This window comes from Tupaia chinensis, unplaced genomic scaffold, assembly GCF_000334495.1.
Source record: "Tupaia chinensis unplaced genomic scaffold, TupChi_1.0 Scaffold000236_1, whole genome shotgun sequence".
Taxonomy (NCBI): domain Eukaryota; kingdom Metazoa; phylum Chordata; class Mammalia; order Scandentia; family Tupaiidae; genus Tupaia; species Tupaia belangeri.
The window spans coordinates 450532-457092 of record NW_006159714.1 but is presented as its reverse complement, the minus strand read 5'-3'; positions in this window follow the sequence as shown (position 1 = coordinate 457092).

The window sequence follows — 6561 nt, the reverse complement described above, 5'->3', positions numbered from 1 at the left end:
ACCGTTTCACTTAATCTATTTATATTGCTAATATAGGTGGATAAAGATGAATTGATTATGTATTTCTTAACTAGTATTAAGTGAAGAACAGGGGTAAAATAGTTCTATATTCCTGGCAACAGCCAGCCAAGCCAAGCAGAAGGCAAAAATCACTAGCAAATGAAAATATTTACTAATGTCCAAGATATCTAAGCACATAAGCAAATACAGGAATAGACTCCATTCTCTTTCTTAATATCTTCAGTGTGTGTGATTTTAAAGAATGAAGATTCTGGTTCCCTAGAACACAATATTTTTGGCCTATGTTGGATTCTTATTGTGAATGTTTGTTTACACAATGCACACTATAGATTCAGAGTGTATTTTTGCTTCAGTATTTACTTGCAATAATGTAGTGCTTGGGTATTCCCACAGTATACTTCCCCAACAGATGCATGATGTTCTGTCTCAGGGCTCAGTCTACAATGTGATCTGAATGCTTTGTATGGGTTTGAAGTCAAAGATGAATGAAGCACTCATAAACTTGATATTTGATTGTATGTTTTATTCTAGGTACTGATGTTTATACTGGTAAATTGTCCTATATTGCTACATGTTTTCAAAGACATGTTGAACAGGCAGGATTGGGGAGTTGGCTTCCTGAAGAGCCATCTAATGAAGCTGCTAAAGAAAAGTTGAACTACAATTCTGCATCTCAACATACTTTCATAAGTTGGTCATTTGCAAATTTTTTTCATTGTTGTTTAAAAATAGGTAATTTTAAGCTCTGAAGATCATGTGAACATGAGCAAATTAAAGTTGAGTTTGCATCACAGTTCATTTTCCAACTTCGCTGGAATGCCTTAATAATGTTTGATAATTTCCGTTCATTCTCAGCATTATTTTCAGATGCTTAATGATTTGGGTAGTGATGTCTAACTTCAGGTTGAACTTTCTCATGCTTAATCTCAGGCTAAATGTAAATGATATTTGTAAAATTTGAATAAAATTCTGTTCACTCACTTTGAAAAATACTTAAATTTTATGCTCACAGTAGACATTTCCTTTTAAACTGTGAAATTCCTTTATTTATTAAAATAGTAACAAGTATATCACATTTATAAAAGCAGTTTATTTTTAAATTTACTACAGGGTTATGTACACTCACCAGAGAAAGAGAGGAAGAAAGTGAGAAAGCACCCCCCTCTCCCAGGGAGAATGGTCACATCTCAATCTCTTTTCCCATCTCCTTTCAATATTTTGGGCATGCACAAATGCACACATACTGGATATGTTTTTCAAGTTTGCAGGTCCAGGATTTGAACCATGAAGTCAGCAGTGTCGGGTCAAGCTGCCTCAATCACCATACCACCCTCTGAACCATTAAGTCAGCTTTAATGACATAATTGAATAAAACAAATCTAAAAAATATATTATATATTGCCTAAGAAAACTTGCAGAGTTTAGTAGTCTTAAAACAATATATTAAATATTAACAGTTTGAATAGAATATAAGTAATTAATATTTGCTAATTCTTAATTTCATTTTTGACATAGGTCAAAATACTAATTTCTAATATAAAATCTTAATCTTTATTTTTGTCTTATGATCCTGTGTCTGTCTGTGGGTGTGTGTGTGTGGGGGGGTGGATGTGTGAGGAAAAAGATGTTAAGAGAAAAAAGATGTTAAGGTTCAAGACAGCTTTGATTAAAGATTAAAGGAGAATTTCCTGTAATCAATATTTGTGTATCCCTTCATTTGACATCCTGGAGTTTTTTAAAACCTTGGGTTAATGAACATTATGAAGATTAAGGATCAGAGAAAGGGGTGCCTGTAATTGTGTAAAGTAGGAGAAGGCTTTGTGAATTTAGATTTGTGCTCAGATCAATTTTAAGAAAGGCATATATGAATATGAGGATCTAGAATCTGGCTTCATTGAAACTATTTGTGCATGTCAACCCCATATATAGTCAGACCTACTGTAAGACCCTGAGACTTCTGATTGAGAAAAGATAAAAACAGGATGACCTATACCTCTTTAACAATATATATATTCAATAAAGTTGCCTGATTGAGTGACTCTATATGCAATTAATAGGGCAAAGGAAGTAAGTGATTAGGTGCTAAAATAAGCAATCCAGGCAATTTTTTGCTAAGAAATTCAGAGAAGAGAGATAATAAACATGTAGAAGTGTAGTATAGCACAGTGTATAAAACACTCTCATGCATACTAAGTTTGTGAATGTGTTTTTAAGCATTCAGTATGTATGAACCTCTATGAGATTGAAAGCTGCTTCAGGGCAGAAGCTATGTTATTCATCTTTGCCTTCTTCACAGTATAACACTAGTGATTGACCCCAAAATCTGTTCTAATTCAAATCAGTCAAATTCAATTCAAAGGCACCATATTAGTTGTTGAAATCAGAGTTCTGAACTAGTTTACCTGGGTCTGAATCTCAGCTCTCCCTTTCAGTCGTATGTGCAACTTTGGGCAAATGGTTTGGTTTCTATCTAAACGTCCTCTGTGAAATAGAACATATATTGGCATTGTCCTTACTCTGCTGTTATTGATGGGTGGTAATCACATAAAATTGTACCTGGTACATAGCAAACATTTAGCAAATGTCAGCTCTTTTTATTTAACAATGATGTGTCTTCTGAAGTCATAAGTATAATTTTATCTACAAAAGTGGAAATTTTGTATTTCTCCTCTCTGTATTTTGAATATTGCAAAATTAATGCTTATACCCCTATCTACATTCACAGAATAAAGACAAAATGAAAATTGAGCATATATTGTTGAAATATTTATGCATATTTTAGAAAACCTGCTAAGGAGGTTTAGAATCTTCTTCAAAATGTCAAATAAAGTGGCAATAATTTTCCTTTAATGTCTTTTCAATGAAGATTGTAGTTCTGATATTTATCACATATTATTTTAAGGTAGTGTTTGGAATAAAATAGATTGGAGGGGAGAATATAAAGAGAAAAATGTTTGAACCTTTCCTGGACTTACAAAAGATTCTTATACCATTAACACCAAGAAAATACACACTGAATATTATGCTATTTTGATGTGACCATAATATTTATGAAGATGTTTCAAATACATCTATTAAATAGAATTCATTCTTTTGAAAAAGAAATCTAAGCCACCTTACCACAACATCATTTTACAGTAAACTAGACCCTTCTCTTGAACTGTGAAATTTTAATGCAAAAAACAAAAGAAGTTTTGTTTAAATAAAGTTCTTTTGGGTCAAATCTTTAACATATGAATCAAAACAATTGTCTAATTCACTGAGTACATGCATGTGCATCTATTATTTTAGAAGACATGGGTGTAAAACACCTTTATGTGCCATTGTGTAAGATCTGGAGACTATTTTTGCCATTATATTTATTGAACACATTGTAGTAAATTTTTTTATTGAGTAGTTTTATAATGTAATATTTTCTGGCCAATAATATACCATTTTCTTCAGCAAATATAATCAAATTTACAAAGTTTTGTTTTACATTTTGTGAAATGTTTCATAAATGAAAACACCAAAATTAGAAGAGCATTTAATATAATTCATGGAGTTAACTGGCACTTACCTGGCCTCATCTAAACTATAGTGTAAGAAAAGACTGTAAAAAACATAATAATAGTTTACATTTTCCATTCCCTTTATGCTTTGAACATTCTGCAATGACTTCATTTCAAAATGAACTCTAATCTTAAATGCCTTATTTCCCCCAGCAGTGTTATTGGCAGTGTGTTTTGATTCTAGGCTAAGAATGTAAGTCGTCTAGATCATAACATATCTAACAGAGAATGCTGAAAAAAAAATATAAAAGCTTTTCTACTTAATCTGGCTGCCATTGTATTTATGTATAAAACCTGTTCAACAAGGTAAAAAGAGGATCACTTTATGTACTAGTAGTTATTCAGGAAACAGTGAGTGCTTACCACATGGCAATGAGTTAAGTTCTCCAAGAGTCCTTGTTTCCTGGAGCTCAAGTCCTAGCTGTGGATATTAGTAAAAAATAATGTATATCATACCGTTTTATACATGTCATGATTTATAAGTGCCTTTTTTGCTAAAAATGTTCAGTCTACAGTCTCTCAGGGTTATTGGTATTGCCTTTAGTCTAATCACTATTACTATTTCTGTTCCTATAACTTCCGTTTTTTCAGTAATTAATTTATTTTACATATTTTTACTAAACACCACCATAGCTTACAAAACGAGATTTTCCAGCCAGAATACACTGTAAAGTAGCTTAATCGTACATGTTATCATCAACAAATAATTTTCAGGACCAGCAGTTAGCGTAATGGCTATGTCGCTGGACTTCCATTGTAGTCGACATCAGTTTGAGTTCCGGACCTGGGGGCTTAAACTCATGGCAGGTGCATGTGCTTGTGTGCCCAAGATCCCAAGAGGAGAAAGAAGGAGAAGGGACTGTGGCATGGCCATCACCCCTGGAGGGGTAATTTCTTTCTTTCTGTCTCTCTGTCTCTCTCTGTCTTTCTGGTGAGCACATGTGCCCTATAGCAAAAACCTCTCCAAAAACAAAACAAAACAAAACAAAATAATAATTTTTAATTTCTTGCTTCTTATGTGTGTGTGTGTGTGTGTGTGTATGTATGTATATATATTTACCCTTACTTCTCACCCTCTACCATTTTTCATCCTCTTCCCGCACTGTCTCTGGTATCTGCAGTTGCTTTCCGTTCCTTTATTCTTTCCCACGTGGTATTGATTCACAAAATACCTTAATTAATCTAAATACTTTCAATAGTAAATTCAGTTTATATATACATATCTGTGAACAAAAGTTGACTTTAGGCATGAAACTCTGTGGGTAGAATGAATATACCATAAAATAGCACATAGCTGAGGCTCTATAGCTTATGTGGTCCCTAAATCGGTATTTCCTATAACTTTCTGATCAATTGTGTTGTTACTGCAGGAATGAATGACACACAGAACCCATAGCTCTGAGCAAATTATAAACTGTAGATAATGTCTCAAGTTTTCTCTAAATCAGTCACCCTTACATCAAACACTGAGATGCAAATTGGCTACATATCTATCCTTTTTCTCTGTCAGAAAAACATTTTCCTGCGAATGATCACATCTCCATTTGAACATTTTGCAAGTCGCTGAAATCATGTAGCATCTCTAATTAGCTTCTAAAATTCCATGGCATGCAGAGAATAACTTGCCCATGGTGATAGTCAGAATAGTGTCAAGTTCCCGAGCAGGAGCATAACAATGTAACGTTCAAGTTAAATTTCACATCAGGAAGTCCTTGGAAAATGTTTCCTAGGCAATCTAAAGACATCAAATGATGTACAGAGCTAACTCTGTGTTTCTTGTGAAGAAATGATTTCCAATCTCACTGATAAACTAGAGCATATAGTCTCCACGCAGGACACAAACAGAAGACAGATTCTTGCATGGGGCGGAAATGATTGTCAAGGCAGCGCTGATATCTTGTCTGTAATGTTAGATCGCTAACATTTCCTGGGTGTGTGTATCTTGCTCTGTTACTGCTGGATTTGGCAGAATCAATTTTCATAGTTTTTACTTTGAGAAAAATATAAAATAGCATCCCTAACCTGTGGTAGATGATAGTCTATACTTAGGAGGTGATATTTAGGAAATTGCTTCTACTTTAGGCAGAATAGAAACTTTATTTCTTACTGCAAATGTTACAAGTATCTTCTTACACTAAGTGGCTTATATCTTGGTTTCAATTGTGACATTTATTAATTCACATGCATTCTTAGTTTGATAATGTTAAAATGTTTCATTTGTGTTGCTATCGTCAAACTTTATGTATCTTGTTAAAAAAAAAACTCTTCCTATTCTGCAAATAAATAAAAAAAAATATTTGAAATGTTTTTCTGATATATAAAATAAATTTATATATTGACATTGAAATTCATAAAAGGCATTTTAATGTTTTCATTCCTTTTTCTAAAAAATGTTTGTTTATTTACTTCTTCCATGAGGGAGAGAGAGAGAGAGAAAGAACGCCAAGGAGGCATCCCTAGTAGGGTCCTTATGCGTGACATAGCCTTGGCCAGCCTGGATCTCAGGCGCAAGTGTGCAGGTCATGGGTGCATAGGAGGCTCCAGGACATGGACCGAGGACCTGCCCATGTGGCCCCAGTTGCATTACTACTGTAGCCACCTGGCCTTCATAGCTTTACTTCATGCATCAATAATAATTTGTTCCATCACTTATTAAAGAGTCCGCTCTTTCTCTGAAAAGACTTGCATTGATTTTTCTGTTATGTTAAGCTTTTCTGTAAGTGTGGTTGCATTTCTTAGCTTCCTGCTCAAAGTCCTTTGTTTATTTCCCCACCACCATGTAATTATCAGACCAATATTGTTTTAATGTCTTCATTTTGTAATATCTTAATATCTGCTAGATCAAACACACTCATCATATTTCTTTCCATAAATGTCTTGAATATTCTTGTTCCTTTAAATTTGCCTTAAAACTTGTTTTAACTTATCAAGCCAATAATAACTTTGTTGAGATGTTCATTGTAATTACAATAATTTTCCATACAAACCT